This window comes from Nothoprocta perdicaria, unplaced genomic scaffold (assembly GCF_003342845.1).
Source record: "Nothoprocta perdicaria isolate Ctin4 unplaced genomic scaffold, notPer1 scaffold_115, whole genome shotgun sequence".
NCBI classification, from domain to species: domain Eukaryota; kingdom Metazoa; phylum Chordata; class Aves; order Tinamiformes; family Tinamidae; genus Nothoprocta; species Nothoprocta perdicaria.
The window spans coordinates 102865-122127 of NW_020454261.1; positions in this window are offsets into that span (position 1 = coordinate 102865).

Sequence of the window (19263 nt, forward strand, 5' to 3'; positions counted from 1 at the left end):
AAGAATGTTAACAGGAGTAGCAGGAGTCAGAAAAGTGTGTTTGATCCTAACCATTAGCAGTACAAAATACCTGAGTACATCTATGTAAATTTTTATAATATAAACCATATCAAGACCAGGGTTGTCTATTAAATGGCAGAATCAGTAATGAAACTGATTTGCAACATTGGATGGAGAGGAAGAGAAGTTGCTTAAAACAAAACCAAAATCTCTTGTCAACTAACCTCTTTTCTTCATCCTGAAAGAGATATTACTAATATATTTCAGAGGCCATGTCATTTCTCCAGAATCAAGGATGACCTATGAAGGCTCATAGAAAAGCATATTTGCAGTAGCATGCTAATAACGTTCTGTCAGGTCCTCAAAATATTTGCRCGGAAGACTCTTTGAGTGCACCAAGATGCAAATAGATATGAGTAAATGATGAGGATGCCATCCTTGAAAACAGGTAGTGTTAATTTGGTAATCATTCACTGGTCCTGCAGAGCACTGGCAACACTATAGCAAAGTACTGGAGCAACAGAGCAACTGTTTTGGTTCARTTTTCATTATATGCAGCTACATTAAGTTACTGCCTATGAGCGAAAGGATCAGGCCAGATGAACTGATCTACAAGAGGAATGGAGTAATGCATAGCCTGGTAAAAATGTTCTCAGTCTTGAAGTAAGACTAATTCTATCCTCCTAAGATGCTAAGAGTTTTCAGATATTTCAGATGTTTTCTGCTGCTATGACTTCTTAGCTCCAAATAAGGGAATACCCAGACTGCTATTATTAGTGATTCACTTTTTAAATGCAGASAAAAACAAAGGGAGTCTGGGAGTGCGGAGGAAACATATCTTTGTTGTGATAAGGGAGACCTTTTGTCCACATCATCATTAGCTGTAGGATTTTTGAAGTGTGCTTCAGTTTGCAGTGCAAATGCACCAAGAGAGGCTTGGTAGTCATCTAAAGGTAGCCCAAAGTATAAGAGAAGTTCCTTTGATGTATGCCTAAACTTTTTCTAAAGTATAAAAAGAGTATTTTTGAAGCATTCTTCCTTTTTCTGTTTTAACAGTAAACCTGAAAAAATACCCACAGTCATTTTGTAAATATTATAGTAAAACTTAAGGAGACACTAAAGCACAGTACCTTAGAATGGGAATATCACTAAGTTTTTYGGTATTACAATGTTAGGTATTAACTTACAGTTATGTGATACGACAATAAGTACACCATATATTAGCTTTTTTCTTTTTTTTCTTGKTTAAATGCTGAAAAAGCAGCAGGAGGCTAGAAAATGCTAAGTATATTTACATTACATGAAGAAAGAGTCTGGGAAAGATGATTAAAACTAAGTTCACTAAATTCAACAACTTCATTAAAATGTATTTTATGGTAATGTGAATGACAATTTTAAAGTTGCATTTGGAGAAGGAATATATAAGAATAAGTCAGCATGGGTTTAGAGAAACCCATTTCTTCTTAGAAAAAGAAATTATGACAAATAATTCTGATTACATTTTTAAATGAAATAATGATTACATAGAAAGAAACCTGGTAGACATTTTATAGATGAATTTTCACAAAAGCTTTCAACAAGGTTTCACATGATGGATTACTGCATAAGCCTTCTAAATATGGATTAGGTAATGAATTCTTAAGATGGCTAAGGAATTCGTTAGAACATAAAAATGGAAGAAGTATATTTGCTCACAGAAGCTAAGAATTTTTATGGGAGTCCTTCTAGTAGCTTCAGAAGGACTGGAGTCAGGATTGTCATGAGAAGAGCATGCACATGGTCCCAAAGTGACAGTGCTCTGCTTTCTTATAATAATCACAGAATCACAGAATCACAGAATGTTCAAGGTTGGAAGGGACCTCTAGAGATCATCTAGTCCAAGCCCACTGCTCTGGCAGGGACACCCAGAGCAAAGGGTACAGGGCGGCATCCAGGCGGGTTTTGAAGACCTGTAGAGAAGGAGACTCCACAGCCTCCCTGGGCAGTCTGTTCCAGGGCTCTGTCACCCTCACAGGAAAGAAGTTCTTCCTCCCTTACCCTCACATGAAGATGGAACTTCCTGTGTTTCAACTTATACCCATTTTCCCTTGTCCTGTCACTGGCCACCATTGAGAAGAGCTTGGCCCCTTCCTCTCTACATTCTCCCTTCATGTACTTATACATGTTAATCAGATCCCCTCKCAGCCTTCTCCAGGCTGAACAGGTTCAACTCACTCAGGCTCTCCTTATATGAGAGATGCTCCAGTCCCTAATAAATAATAATTTACATCATACTCTAGTATGAGAGAGAGGCATTTTCAAGAGCTGGCATGGTTTATATAATCCAGTATAATATTATAATATATTGGAAATATAATCCAATGCAATTGGTCTTGTAAGGACTGATGTGATTCTGATTTAAGAAAAGACTTCTAAGTGATATTATTGTGTGTTTAAACTATCTGAAAACTGAGGCAAATATCGTAATTTTGAAGAGGTCTGAAACAAAACAATTAGATTATTACTGTCATATGTTCCATAATTCTTGCCTGGTTATAGGGCTAAACTGTCTGTGATCTGCTGAACTTATATTTGATATGCTGCAAAGTAAAAGRGAAGTATGTGTTAATGACAAAATTCCTTTTTTCTTTTTATTTTTATATATATTTGTGGGTTGCAGGTCATAATGTGAATACTAAATAGTCAAACCAGCCTTTTAAAGCTTTGAGATGATCAATTATTTGGTTTCCATATGATAACTTTCAAGTGAAATGATTGTAATGCCATTGCCTTGCAGGACTGGAGTTGTAATAAAAGCCATAGATGCTGCCACGAAAACCTCATGAGGCAAAAGATTAACAATGACTGGTAATGAAAACATAGTAGCTCAAAGGTGATGGCCCGCCTCCCATAATATGTTCCTCTGCAGACAGCAGTGCAGTACAGATTAAATTTATACTTTAAAATACTCAATCGCTATCTTCTCATGTGCCTTCTCAAAAGACTTACCTAATAAACTGAAAATTGTTCTGATTAAATAAACTGTAATGAAATAAATACTGAATATTAAATAGCAGAAGGTTTTTTGAGTCAAATGGCTACAGATTAATCTATAAGTCTCCAATATGTGAAACCCCACAGACTGAATTTTACTGGACTGCAGTAATGGTGAAAATTTTAAATGATACTCAGTTTTCACCAGCTTGCCAAACATTAAGTGCAATATTATACACTGAGCTTGCAAAGACATCTGATAGAAGATTCTAGTCAATTGTAGGGTTTTACTTTCTTGAAAACTGTAGCAAACTACACAACTATGTGTGCAAGAAGCAATGTTATAGCATGACAAAAAGAGTACAGTGAATAATCAATGCTTCTTTATTGTCATGAATATTAAAAACCTTGGGTAAAACTTGGCATTTCTTTTTCCTGATTCTGTATATGGATAGCATTATTCTCCATCTAAATATGAAACTTGCCTGCATCAGTCATCTTCAAATAATTGCATTAATTTGGGGCTATGGCTGATGTCCTAGCATCTCCTAGCAGTCACTTTTTCAACAAACTTTTTTTTTCTAGCTTGACAAATAACAAATGTTTGATGGTGACTGTAAATTTAAAATTCATTGCCAASGAGCCGATAAGAAATATATCAAATATTGGATTTCACTACATAAATAAATGTATCCAGAAGAACAAAGATGAGTCCAATGACTTTCATTTATTGTACTGCCTTCATTATCAAATTTCCCACTAATCAAAACTTTCATTTCTGTCATATTCTTGATAACTTTACATATCATATTTATTTATCATACACCTCTGTTTATCACAATTCTGTTTATAACACCTCTCTTGTGGAGGAATGACATGCTGCATACAGAAATGCAGCTGATACTTGAGATTTTGATGTGTGGTTCTGTGTTTTTTTAAAGCCAAGATTTGAAGRATAAAGGAAAATTGCCATTCTCTAAGAACATAAGAATAAAATGCTTTTGCTTATTCACAGAGATATGAGCAAAGATGGAAGGGAATGTGATGAGATGTGCTTAGAAATCCCATTTGGTGAGTGCCACAGAGCTAGGCAACTAACAAAAGAATTTATCGACATAGACTGAGGCTGAATTTGGAAATAAAATTTGGGCCTTGATTATTGGAACTTCTAAATGTCATTGGTAGGATTAACTGTATCTTTGTCTCTTCCTTTGATTTCTCTGAGCTCTCCCCACTTCTGGTTTAATTTCTCTGATGATGATGTCCCAGTCCTTTGRATCTAGTCTCCAAAGGCATTCACAGGACAGCACATGCCAAAAACAAGGCAAATGGTTTTGGATTCTTTTGTCTTTATGGAAAATGATCTACTAGTACCCTCATAAAAAAATAGATAGTTGGATTACTTAAGGAAGCCAACTGAAGACTTCATGAATAATGAGATCCTAATGAAATGGCTCAGTTACCATCAGTGTTCTCYACTGGGGCTGCTATTTTCCAGTGAAAGTTAGGTTCCCAAAGATTGTGGAAGTCAATGAGAAGTTGGAGGATTTGCAACTACCTTCCTTATTCAAAAGTCAGAGGTTCTGAATTTAAATTGAAAAAGTGCKAAGCCCAAGGGCTGCATAGATTTCTCCCCACTGTTAGGTAAAATCTACGGTTTTAAGTATAATGTACATGATGCTTTAAATGAAAATGTCTCTATTGTCTGCCAGCACTTCCTMCATTACAGAGGTGAGCAGACCTCTGGATGTAGAAAGAGAATTTTATTGTGAAGAGGGCAAAAAGACCTTGTGAGGGAGTTCCTGCCTGACAAGAAAGCTGCATGGAAGGGAGTGGGATATTAATAACAGAAGAATTTAGCAGTAGGGAAGAAAAAGGTAGTTTCATGGCTGGCAGTTGGACAGGAAGTCTGYAATAACACCCCTGCTCTTGAAAAAAATACAATAGGTTGATTAATACTGGCAGATACCCAAGTTTTCCATCTCCTCCAAATATTTCTCTTTAATAATACGGTATTCTCAGAAAGATGTTCAGGGATTTATTCCCTTGTAGAGACATAATCTTACACTTGCTACTAAGGTGCATCCAGTCAGGGGAAAGAACACTAGCTTCTACTTGTGTAATACATTTATAGTAGAATTTCTACACCGATGAATTATTTACAAGTTTACAACTGAAAATGAAGGTGGATGTCCTATTATTTCTTCTCAGAGATAGATATGAGTCTGTATTAAATTTTAGTGGCGCTGGATCAGCCCTGAACACAGACTGAAAAACAAGATTCTAGTGAACAAGTATTTTTTGTTGCTCAAAGAAGAGTCCTCATGGAGCTCATGTTGATTGGCTGCAGATCTTAGTATTGGCCGGCAGTGAACTTTAAATCATTATTTTCATATACTTGTTTGTAGCACTGTAATTTTTAGCAGTTGTAGTTATTCAAGCTGAGACTCACTGTTTTCTAATGGGACATGACATGGCCATAAACGAAAACCTAACATCAGTTTCAGCAGTGGAAACTGCATTTTAAAGCTTGCTTCATTATTTTAAACTGTTTAGTTCACTTATTTTTATGTAATAATGGATATTTTCACAGTCTCAGTTTTAAACTGTGAGTCTCAGTTTTAAACTGTGAGCTGTTTTGTCATAAGCCAACCTATGAACATCTCTGCCAAATTTATTAGCATAGACATTTTTCCAGACATTTTCTTTTTGCGTTAAGTATGATCTCTAATAATCAAGCTCTCTTTTATCTCCTAGAGATGTCTTAAATTCATCATAATTTCCTAGCATGAGAAATTTATTTTCCTTTTCTTTCCTTTTTCTGGTTCAGGATAATTGCTGATCAAACAGAAATTTGCGGGAGCTTGCATTTCCACCAAAAAAGCTCTTTATCTTTGTAGAGCTTCCCTTTTTTATTACTTTATTTCATCCTTTTCTGCTCATWCTAGGTGTTGTAAAGCCATAGCAAACAAATTACAGCTTATAATGAACTTCTCTTGCATGATAATTATGTTTTACAAATAAGCAAAGCACTGATGTGTTGATCTGCTGTAGATGAGAAGCTAGTAAAAATCAGAGAGCGAGAAGCTCTTTCTACTCTTTGATCTAACTTTTATGGCATGTGTTCACTTAACAGGTCATTGAATTGAGGAGCTGGATTTATTCAAAATCAGGCACTACTTCACTCAGCTTTGTATAACTATTCTGTAAAGCACTGAGGATTAACTACAAAGAGACAGACTTAACTGATCTGCTTATGTTAGGTGTAAAACGGGGAGAAATAGCATGCAAAGGGTGATCAATGGTCATTTCAAACTGTAAAGTTTTCCTGAGCCAGATAACACTTCTTTTCCGGAGACAAGTAAGGAAGGTGGAAGACCAGGCCCAAATTCAAGACAAACTTGAAGAACTGGAGAAACGAGCTCAAATATGGGAGGATATTCAATAGTGAAAGATACCGAACTTAGGCAGAGAGATTGAACTGAACAAAAACAAAACATGAAACACCCTGTAGGCAGAAATTCATCAAATAAAGACCTGGTGGTTAAAATAGAATAAGGTGAACAGAAGTAAAAATGTCATGTTATTTCAAACAAAGCAAGCCCCATACTGAGATGCATAAGCGGAAGAAATGAAACATGTTAGAAATGATCTTTTTGCACTTTTCCATGTTGATAAGAATATCTGGAGTACTGTGTACAGCTCTGAGTGCTGTACCTCAAGGAAGACGTGGAGCAAATGAAAAGAAGATGGCAATTGGACTAGCTGGAGGCCTAGCAAATATGAACTATGTGAAAAAGATGAAATAACTGGAGAGGATTAAAGATAAAATGGGGAATGGAAGATAAGAATCTTAGAAACTGAAAGAATATTGTAAACTAAGAGAAAATTATTTCTGTGTCCAGGATTAATAGGGCAAGGAGTGACTGGCTTAAATTGTAATAATCATAAATTTGTTAGGAGAATCTTTTCAAGAGTAAGAAACAGGAGGCATTGGGATAGGCAGACTGAGAATCTCAGTTGTTGAAAATCTTTGAGAACATTGCAGAAGGACATCTGACAACAGTGGCCTACATGTTGCTGCGGAGCAAGGGATGACTCAAACAGCCTTCTGAGTCCTTTCTTATCCTAGCTTCCAGTATCTTTTTGAAAAAGCTTGAATAGACGTGCAGTTGTAAAGGCATGAAATGTTCCTATGAAATCAAGAATAAAGATTTGTCAGCATTGCATGGTGCAGGATTTTATGCTACTTTGTCTGGAATACTGAAGTGTGCAGTCGCTAAGTGCTAGCAAGAGCTAGCTTCAAGACCTTCAGACTGGAATTACTGTGTTCTGTTTTATGGATGTAAAACATTATGAGGGAGGCAATGACGGGCTCTTGAACCTACAGTGCAGTTTCTGGAACTTCAGCTAACTGCTCCAGAAGGTGACTAAAAGGTGCCTAAAATGAAATGTTCTAATTTGACGCCAAAGTCTGTATCATCTTGGATACAGTTTACAAATTGCTTTGCCAGTTAAGCATAAACCATCTATTAAGCCACAGTTCAGATTGCTGTTAGCTCTGAGTTTTGTTGGTCGTTGCCCTTCAGTGTGTGGCTCTTAATGCTAGGTGCGGTCACTTTTTTGCGGGTAGAACTCTGAATTATTTGTCAGCAGCTCAGCTGTTTTGCAGTGTTCTCAAGCTCTGAAGAACCTAGGTTACATGCTCCCTGCTCCGACCATGCTGGAGAGCCTCAGAAATTGTATTTGAATGAAGATCAAAGGGGGAATGTATCTGCTACTGGATAGAAGTGCAAATGCCTGAACAAAGCTTGCATTTAATTTGAAGAGATTGACAACAACAAAGAGAGAACAGTGTTCCTGCTTTAGTATCCCCCCCGTTTCTTATGTGTTATTTCGTAGCCCAGTACAGATAAAATAGTGCAAAAAGGCTTTCATCAAGTGAATCTTGCCAGATGATCATACCCAGAAGTGCCCCATCTGTTTCTGGATTTGATTTGTAAGTGCTAAATTAGTCTGGTAATCCAGAGGCTATTAAGAACATCTCAGTTGCTGCTGTACTGYATTCACCCCTTCATGCAGCATTTTCCACTGGAGTTTCTGGAGCTGACATTTGTAAAACTTGGTCTGTGGGATTTGCACTGTGCCACTGCACTGAGATGACCAGAGATGGCTCACTGTGAGTCTGAGCAGCATGGCATGGATAACTTCCATATGCTCAAACTCTTTCCATTATCCCCCAAATGGGGTGCCCATGTCCAAATTGTCTACTGGAAGCAATTCCTGGCACCTGCTATCTCCTGAGTTCTGTCTGGCTGTTTTCTGGACAGTAGTACTTGGYATGGGCCAAAATCGTGCCAGAGATGGTGCTAACAATTAAACAGAACAGATGACTGCAGGCCATTGCCAGAGTCTGTGCTTTGGCCCTGTTTTATTTACTTATACTAATATATCTGAAGAGAAGCTCTGAAGAGAAGCATGTGGGATGGTCAGATATTGAGGAATCATTTCTCTAATGACTTCTGTTGTAAATAAATGTTTTAGGTAAGTTTTCAGCCAGATCGCATCTCTGACTAAACTGACAACATATTGGTATGTGTTCCTGTATACGTACCAAGTGGGCCCTGGACTACATGACCAGGCTAAGTCTGAGACCATCCCTTTTGGTGGTGATGTGGATTTTGATAAGTTTTAGGCAATCATGAAATCATAGTCTTAGAAGACTATGTGCTGATATGTCCCCTCAAGACCTACTTGCTGTTCTGTCTCCTGTAAGATACTAGCTAATGGATATGCTGGCCTTGCAAACCTATGTGTTTTTGTTTTTTTCTGTATCTCTAGGCATAAAAGCAATGGAATTCTTAGGATGAATGAAGTTTGGTACATGCTTCAATGCAAGCCTAATTGATATCAGATACACTAGGTTATGTTTTAACTATAACTAAAAAATTAAAAGTGRAATTATCACAACCAGTGCTCTCACACCCGTTTGTGCTGTGTCTTGTTCCTGGGTCCATTCTTTGGATTTCCCGTTCAAAGTTTGCATTCCAAAGGTTGTTGAGTTTTATATTTGTAGAGTGGCTACTAAATTTGTGAATCTCTTTTACTGATATAAATAATTTTAAAAGAAGTAATATGCCACTAAAATGAGTTACTCATCTACTTAATAAGGAGGGAAAAAAAAAAAAAAAAGATTCCTCTGCTTTCCGTCTGTAGTTGGCATATTACGTTTTTTTTATGACGTATTTACCCATACTGTGCTTTCAGGCTTAGGTAAGTATAGTAATAGAAATTACTTAAGGCAGCATGTGTGGGTTTTCTTTTGGTTCTTTTGATACTGTACATTTCTCAGCAATATCAGGTGACTGTTTTGATAAGTTACACACCTGCTTACTTATATGCTGTTTTTAAATTGATGTCTTCTTCAAAGGCAATTTATTCCGTAGATTTTTATTGCCTTCCAGGGAATTTGTGTTTTTTCTTGAAAGACAGGTAAAATATAGTACAATAAGAAGAAAGTGGTGGTTGTGACTTTGTTAGTATGTTCCAGTTTTCTTCATCTTTCAGGACTGTGAGAGATAGCATATGGAAAGAAGAGGACAAAGTCAAGTATTTGTTAAAACAGCAAACAACCCCTCTTGATAATGCTTATAAATAATTTGAAAAAAGAAAAAAAGATTTTTTTTTCTGTAAAAGCACAAAGAAGGAAGAAGAACTCTAGGTTTAAAAAGTCCTCTTGAATGTCACTAGGAGAACAAAAGAAGTGKTTTTTTTTTCCTTTTTTTAAGATTCAGCATGTCTTCAGGAAACTCAAGTTATTTCAATACAGCCGTGGTACCTCCATGTGTGTCACCATACATTTTCCGTAATTTCATTTAGTTTTTCTATAGCCATGTTTGTATCACCATCATCRTTGGTACAGGTGTATATTGCTTATGCTACAGAGGCATCCAGTGAGCAGAAATGATGAATCAGGGCTATATAGAGTGTCAAGACTCACCTGCATAGAGAGATAGCACTGTCTCTGAAGCATTAACAGTCTAATTCAACCAGAACCAGAACTGGGATCCCATTGGGGTCATCATCAGGGTCTTGATGGACATTCTAYCAAAGAAATGGATGCACAGATAAAGAATGACCTGCAAGATTCTGTTGCTCTGAATCATTACTGATGCAAGATTTTGTTGAGCAACGTATTTTGTCATTTCCTCAGCTGAACAGGGAACAAGTCTTTGGATTTCATTTTCAGGATTGTTGAGCCTAGCACTTTTCATGATCATACAGTTCTAGCAAGAAGAAAAGAGTTGAAGTGTCCTATAACTTAAAAAAATGATCTTGAGATCATGTGAGTATTGTATGACACAAGCTGACAGRAGATACCAAGTTGAAAAACACAAATCTGACACTCCATTTTCCTTGGAGATTTGCAACTTGTACACAGTATATGATCATGTGCTGCAGAGAGATTTCTTGGAGCTGTTGACATAGCGAAGGAAAATAGGGGCAAAGTGCCATTATTTAGTTTCACTATTTTCCTTAGTTAGTTTCTTTTCAGAAACAGATGTATTTTTTATATTTAAAAACAAAAAACTTATTTTTTATATCTGAATCCTGTCTGTGCATCTTTCTTAAAGTAGAGGATCTTTCTTATTCAGCTGTTTTCATACTGATATTAAATTGATAAATAGTAAAACAGATGTTTTAACTTGTCAATGTATTGTGTTAAAACTTGCAGAGAAGACATCTGAGGTGTGCTTAGAAAGAAGATAATCATGAAAAGCTCTTCTCAGCAATAAGGGTCAACTCAGCATCCTCTAACATGCACATGTCCTTGTTTCAAAATTAGGATATGGGCAGTGAAACTGCTTAGGAGCAGAGAATATCCAACTATTGTTACTATAAGAGAGTGGCTGCATGAAGGGAACTCCTCTAGAAGGAGATGGCTTTTACCCTCTGGAGCTATTGAACACACTCAATGAGAAACAGCTTAGGGATGCCAGCTGTGGTGAGCAAGATGGCCACACTGGAGAGTTTGGGAGGCACAGGGAGAAGCCAGAAAAATGTTCCTAGGAGCCTGGTTTTCTTCCACATAGAGAGGTGGTGAATTGCTGGAAGCAACAAGCTACAACAGGCATGGGAAAGGCTATACACAAACCTCTCCATTTCTGTTCTACTTGATCTTGTTGTGTTGCAATTCATTGACTCAAAAACTTATTGTTCTAGCTATTGTTATATAAGACCTACTCATTTAGGGGGATGAAACCTAGAGAATGGAAGGTGTTTGTATGTTAAATAGCTTCCTGTTCTTTGGGGTTTCAATTTAAAGAAGAGGTTTAAGCTTATCCACCCTATCCCTATCACTGACTTGGGCTCTTTTCACACARATGCATTGAATGCAGACAGTTCATATCATGAAAAATGAAAAGTACAAAAGGAGTGCAAAGGGGCATAGTGACAAAGATCCCAGAAAGGTCCAGAAATGAAACCAAATGATATATGATCTAAGTAGGAAGGGCAGAGGGGCTGCTGCGGAGGAATAGGTGCATGAAGCAAAGCAAAGATGGTAAAAGTAATCTTGGCCGTAGCATCCTGAGTTAATCTGAGGTGGGGAAAAGTTGCATTCATCAGGGAAAAGTGGTGGATAGGACCACTATCTAAGTGGTAATCTTAAATTGTTTCAAAGATAGATTGAGGATAACTTCCTATGGGTGAGGTTAGTGAGCACTGGATCAGATTAGCCAGGGAGATAGTGGGGGCTCTGTCATCCAAAACAGATTAGGAAAGCATCCCTCTGGAACAGAACACATATATCTGGTCCTGATTTAAGAATGGGTATAGCAGGGCAGACTGCCTGACTCCTTTGTGTCCCATACAGCTTGGTGATTTTGTGTTTGCAGCACTGCAACACAAGTGGCTAAGGAGTTAAAAGGAAGGTTGGGCAAAAAGATAAAATAGACCAAATCTTAGAGTTTTCTTTTTTTCAAAATCAAACCTCAGTATGACTGACAGGTCAATGAGGCTGAGCTTGGAATACATGTTTCAAGGTTTAGCTAGAAGAAGGTCACAGGAGTTTCTGTATACCAGGAGAGGAGGCCAAGTTGGGGATTGTTTAGGTTCAAAGTGTAACCAGCAGAGTCAGAAAACAGGGGATGAGAGAGAATTAGCTAGAGAGAGAATTAGAGAAGTGCTGGGATTTTAAGACAGCAGAGAGATTAACAAAAAACAAAGAAAAAAAAAGAAAAAGAGGAAATCTAAGTGTCTGCACAACAAAGTATCAAGAAATGGCTTGCGGGGGGTGGACTTCTCTTAAGAAGAGGACATAAAAGAGCGATTACAGAGAGGTGAAAAAGACCAAATTCTCTATCCTTAACAGGAAAAGAAGAAAGGAAGGAGGCAAGGAAAAGAAAAGGAACTTTATTTCATGACTGCAGTTTATGAAGACCTTCCTGTCGTATCAGTCTTCAGTGGGGCTGCTTGTAAAGAGCTTTTATTTTAAGTAAGTATGTCATAATCTGACCCATGAATGTCTGCATTAATATAAAASACTGCTCAGGAAGGCAACAACAAGCATCATTTTTTATCAGAGTGCAGTAAGTATTGTTTTGTGTTTCAAAGGCAATAGACTCCTGTACAAATAGGACTGCGGCTGCTGCTCTTGCTGTAGGATGCRATTATCAAGCCTGGCTTTTAGCGTGATGTTATGGTTCTGATAAACTTGTTCCTATTTGAGAGGCACTGGTGTTTTTTTTGTAGAAGCCCTTTTACAATCCTGTCAGCTTGAAGAAAACACAGGATAATACTTGGGCTTATGTAAGGATCCATCTTGCAGATCTGCCATAGACAGTTAAGGTGAATATTTAAATTGGGTTCTTTCAAGCCCACAAGGCAATTTTTTGAAGTAGGTCTGCTGGAAATACCTCCAGAGGTTTTTGTTTGTTTGTTTGTTTTTTTCTTTTTCTTTCTTAAGCATTTTAATGAAAAGAGTTTTTTGACTTAAGTGTTCCCCTCACAGTAAGTGCAGCCAAATGTTACTACCATGTGCACAATAGGCTCACTTTGTGACAGATAAATGAGGTTGCAGGATGTAAACAGGACCCCACTAACTCCCCTGGCCTTACAGTTGCTCTGCATGAGTGGAACCCTCTGTGCAACAGTGCCGAAGCAAATGAGCTCTGCACCAGCTCAAGGTTGCCTAAAGGACAAGGTTCTAACACTAAGAGAGCTAAATCAGGTTTTTAAAATCCTTCTGGCCCACTAAGCAGCTTTTGCAGAAGAAGGAAGGCTGTGCAGGCTTTTGTTTTTGTTTTGTAAATGGAGGTTGTGAACTCTGTAATTTAATGAAAGAAAATGTTTCTCTATTTTTGCATGGGACTGGCTTCAAAAGAGCACATGCAAAATCTCCTTTTTGCTCATGCTTTGAAGAACTCTGTGGCTTTTCTTCCTCTAGAAGCCTGATTGAGGGTACACTAGAATCTGGTTAGATTGAGAAAGATAATAGGCTTATTTCTCCTTTTTGGTTTTTACAGATGCTACTGAGAGAGATATATATTTGCTGTGCACTCTCCACTTCTTCCATTTATGTTCTGCAGTGCAATAGGAATTACTGTAAGAATCCTTCTCATGGGGAACTTAGCCTTAGCCTTTTGTTGGGCTAAGTATGGATTTGCAAAACAAGTTGTTTTGTACTGTTCAGATAATCACTGATGTTGGAAACATGAGAACAGGGTACACTGAAAATATGAAGGAATTTTGTTTATGAAGTATATAGTTCTTCTGTATGCACTTSAATTGTTCAAGGAGTGAAAATATTTATTAAAAAAGAGATGAACTTTGCAATGGAATCAAGAGAACAATTTTTAGGCATCCTTGGTTAAAATTTGTCAAATTTGTAACTGTACTGAGAAGTTGTATTGATACTGTTATGATTCAGCCCCGCATCAATATTATGGCTGCACTATGTATCCTTGATTGCGTGCTCCAAGCACTGTTCTGGAGGACTACTACATACCCTACATARGTATAATCTCAGACAATTTTCATAGAAAAAGCATGCAAAATATCAGGTCTGTGTTAAAGCCAGAGGGATGYCACAGACCCAGATGAGATTCAGGGCCAACAATCTGCATGGGAGATCTGTGGCTTAAGCTCACTTGAAGCAATGAATGAGAATGCAGACGCGAAATGAGGAAGGCCAAAGCCCGGGTGGAATTAGAGTTGGCGAGGCATGTCAGGGACAACAGGAAGGGTTTCTATAAGTATGTCAACAGCAAGAGRAAGACGAGGGAAAACGTTAGTGCACTGCTGAATGGGGGAGGGGCATTGGTGACGGAGAATGCCGAGAAGGCAGAGTTACTAAATGCCTTCTTTGCCTCTGTCTTTACTGCTAAGGTGACCCCCCATGAACTGCAGGGCTCCAATAGAAGAGATATAAATGGGCTAAAGGAAGACCTTCCGTGGGCTGAGAAGGATTGGGTTAGGGATCACTTAGGCAAACTGGCCACTCAAAAATCTATGGGCCCAGATGGGATGCACCCAAGAGTGCTGAGGGAATTGGCCGAGGTTATTGCTTAGCCTCTCTCCATCATCTTTGAGAGGTCCTGGAGAGCAGGGGAGGTGCCCGAGGACTGGAAGAGAGCCAATGTCACTCCAGTCTTCAAAAAGGGCAAGGGAGAGGAGCYGGGCAATTACAGGCYGGTCAGCCTCACCTCTGTCCCTGGAAAGGTGATGGAGCAGTTGATCCTAGAGAGAATCTCCGGGCATATGGAGGAGAAGAAGCTGTTGAGGAGCAGTCAGCATGGATTCACCATTCATTCGTCATGTCTGACAAACCTCATAGCCTTCTATGGTGGGATGACTAGCTGGCTGGACGAGAGGAGAGCCGTGGATATTGTCYACCTTGACTTCAGCAAGGCTTTTGACACTGTCTCCCATAATATCCTCATATGGAAGCTCTGGGAGAGTGGACTAGATGAGTGCACGGTGCGGTGGATCGAGAACTGGCTGGATGGCAGAGCTCAGAGGGTGGTGATAAATGGGGCCGAGTCCAGTTGGAGGCCTGTGGCCAGTGGTGTCCCCAGGGGTCAGTACTGGGCCCGGTGCTRTTCAACTTGTTCATCAATGACCTGGACRAGGGCACRGAGWGCACCCTGAGCAAGTTTGCAGMTGACACCAAGCTGGGTGGAGTGGCYGACACTCCGGAGGGCTGTGCTGCCATCCAGAGGGACCTGGACAGGCTGGTGAGTTGGGCAGAGAGGAAMCTCATGAGGTTCAATAAGGAYAAGTGCAGGGTCCTGCACCTGGGGAGGAATAACCCCMGGCAYCAGTASAGATTAGGGGTYGACCTGCTGGAGAGCAGCTCCATGSAGAGGGATCTGGGAGTCCTGGTTGACACCAAGTTAACCGTGAGTCACCAGTGTGCCCTCGTGGCCAGGAAGGCCAATGGGATCCTGGCCTGCATCAGGAGGAGTGTTGCCAGCAGGTCAAGGGAGGTGATTCTGCCCCTCTCCTCAGCTCTGGTGAGGCCGTACCTGGAGTACTGTGTGCAGTTCTGGGCTCCCCAGTATAAGAGGGAYGTGGAGCTTCTCGAGAGGGTCCAGAGAAGAGCAACCAGGATGATTAAGGGAATGGAACATCTCTAGTATGAGGAGAGATTGAGTGAGCTGGGCCTGTTTTCTCTGGAGAAGAGAAGGCTGAGAGGGGATCTGATTAATGTGTATAAGTTCAGGAAGGGAGAATRCAGGGAGGAAGGGGACAAGCTGTTTTCACTGGTGGCCAGCGACAGGACGAGGGGTAATGGCCATAAGCTGGAGCACAGGAAGTTCCGTCTCCTGGTGAGGAGGAACTTCTTTACTGTGAGGGTGACAGAGCAGTGGAACAGGCTGCCCAGGGAGGCTGTGGAGTCTCCTTCTCTGGAGGTCTTCAAAACCCGCTGAATGCTGCCCTGTGCCACATGCTCTAGGTGTGCGTGCTTGAGTGGRAAGGTTGGACTAGATGATCTCTAGAGATTCCTTCCAACCTTGAATATTCTGTAATTCTATGATTCTGTGAATGAAGGCCCTTCAGAAATGAGCCATGCCTTGTCTGTGACACTCTTTTGCTTAGCAAAACAGCGACAGTTTTTAGTGTGGACACAACAATGTTCTTACATGTTTGAATGCTTTTAAAACTGAAGTTGCTGTAGAGCTGTCGAGAGGAGAGGATGAGCAGAGAAATTTGTACCTGTGAGTATCCTGTGAGTATCTTTATGTCCAACATATTGGTGACCCTGCTTGAGCAGAGAGTCTGGACTAGATAATCTCTAGAGGTCCCTTCCAACTTAAATCATTCTCTGATTCTGTTACATTGTGGGAAAGACTGTTGTGTTGCTATATTTATATTTCCTGGAGATTCCTGTTATGAGACCATGTTTTCTGTTGTTGATAATCACCGAGTCACACAGAATCACAGATTAGCTGGGGCTGGAAGAGACCTCTAGAAATCATTTAGCCCAGCSCCCTTGCTCAAGCAGGGACACCTGGAGCAYGTGGCACAGGGTGGCATCCAGGCGGAAGCTCTCCAGAGAAGGAGACTCCACAGCCTCTCTGGGCAGTCTGTTCCAGGGCTCTGTCACCTTCACAGTAAAGAAGTTCTGCCTCATATGGAGATTTTGCCAACCTATTCAGAACAAGTTTTACATGTCAATATCCTGAATATTTCAGACAGTTTACATTGCTCATTTTCCAAAAATCTTGTTATTTTCTTTGAAAAGTTACTACTATTATCTGCTTTGAAAAGGGGAAATTATGGATTTGGGATAGAGTGGAAAGACTTATTTCAATGAAAGAACCATGTCTTAGGAAGACATGGGCATAGATAAAACTTGTTGCCTGCAAAGGAAGATTTCTGATCACTTGGAGAGCAAATTTCTGAAACAACATTTAGGCAGCATTTAGACAGGGTCAACTATTGAATCATTTAGCATTTATACAAAGAATGTTACCAGTTTGTTTGTATTTTCTACTCTTTTCTTCTGTTTAATGTAGTTCACCTTTAGAGAGGYGTGATTTCATCCATACTTGAGCCCTTAGTAGTTTAATTATTCTAGTAAAATAATTACTGCCCAAGCAAAAAGATTTTTTTTTTTTTTTTTTTTTTTTTTTTTGGTCTTACTTCAAAGTGTAGAGCTAGCAGGAAAACTGCTTCTTTTCTCTCCTGGTCATTTCTATTTAAAGAAAGAAAGATGACAGAGAACCTTATTTAACCTTCATATTTTTAAATTAAGACAGCAACTTTGCACTCCGTTGTGTGAACATCAGGAAAAAATGTGTATCTTTTGTGACTCAGGTTTTGAAAGGATATTAACTTGTTGTGGGACTGGTTTTTGAGAAATAGGCTTGATGTATTCTGTTTAATGAGTTCAAGGAGCTCAGGATCATAGATTCAAATCTCCCTGAATAAAAAGAAAACATTAACATGTGTTTCTGTTAACTCAATAGCTTACATTTATGCAAATGAAAGAATTACTGAAGGGCTAACTTTCTTTCCCCACTTTGTCTAGAAATAATACCATATGGTAACACAGTTGTTTAGGGTGGGTCCTTTTAGCTACTCTACCTTGTTTTGAACTCTTAACAGTTTTTTTTTTGTTTTTGTTTTTTTTTTTTTTTTTCAGCATTAGGAAGATTAATTGGGAGAAACCAAAGAGGTCTTTTAAGGTCAGCAGAATGATATTTCCCTTAGCTTGTCCTTCTGGCTGGCCTTAGGCTTACTGGTATACAGCAAGTAGGATCATGTCACCTTGAGCTCTGTAACCCTGATGCACCAGTCCCATTCTATGCCACACCTTTATACATTCAAGAATTAATGCTGATACTGCCACTTCAAAGGCTCCATTTCACTTCAGGGGATTCTATCTTTAAAAAACTCAACATCAGTGGGAGGATTTTCTTGTCACGTCACATCCCACTTTTGAAGTTTCTTGTTAATAAAGGTCATCTTTGAAGACTTCCAACTCCTAAGAGGTTCCTCTCCCAGTACTTCTTGTTGCAGGGATGTCTCTCTGAAGATCTTCGCATCCCTCCAGAGATTTTGCTCTGTTCAGGAACATCTCTGGAGAATTTCTTATTGTTTAGAGTATTTAGAAGAGTTTTGATGTCTTTTAACAGGTCTCTGGTGGGTCAAATCATACAGCCTTTTTTCAGTATTGAGTTCACTCTAACTGCTCCCTTGAATGAGGTAAACATGACTTGGCCAATGATATTTATAAGCAAACTTCATACTTCTTCCATTACCCAAGTTATTTATGGAGAAAACGGCATATATCTGTTCCAAAAATTAAGCCATGATGATTRCTAGCTTGCTATAATTGACATTTTAACTAGTCTTTTTTAATTAGTCTTTAATTAGTCTAAAATCACAAACTGACTCAGTTTCTTTTTCTCTTGATTTCTTTCAGTATTGTACTTTCTTGTCCATATTGGAAAATATCGTGTGCATGCCTTTTAGCATTGAAAGGCCTTATTGGAGGAGGRAAAAAAAAAAAAGTATGAGAAAATTATTAAGAAGCTTCTTCTCATGAGATGTGGAAACCCAAGAGATTCACATAAGAAAATGAACTATTGAGCACTTGCCTGTACCAAGAATCTGAGGGCTTTTTTTTTTCTTTTTTTTTTTCACATTACTAAGTCAATAAAAGCCTTTTTCACATAAATTCCAAAATATTGGTGTGTGATTTTAGATTCCACTCTGTCTCTTAGAGCTCAGTATTTTTGGTGGTGGATAAACTTTATTGAAATTTTTGGACATGAAACTGAGAAAGACTATACAGTCAACAAGAAAAACTTAAAAGCTAATGGGGAACAAGGCTGTGGAAACAAGAAAAACAAAACCTTTTTCTCAGTTAATGAGTCTTTGTCTTCACATTGGAATCAACCTTTCAGTCTGGGGAGGCTCTCTCTTCAGATACCAAACATCAAAATTTTTATGTGAAGTTTTCTTCTAAAATTAACTTTAGTCTAAAATTCTGCATTACCGACATGCCAAAMAATGGATTTTGTATAATAACTGATATTATGAAGTTAAAGTACCTATATTTGAATAGTCTTTCACTTTAAAACATGTTCTGCTTTTACAAAGAAAATTTTCTGTATTTATTGAATAGGGTACAAAGTAATAAATTATATGATACCACTAATACTTCTACTTCACTTGTCAGGAAGGAGGATATTTTTCTTATTTCTTAAGAAAGTAAAAGTTCTGTAAAGTTATTTTTGTTCAAGGTTTCATAGTGTTACATTTCAACAAACATAATAA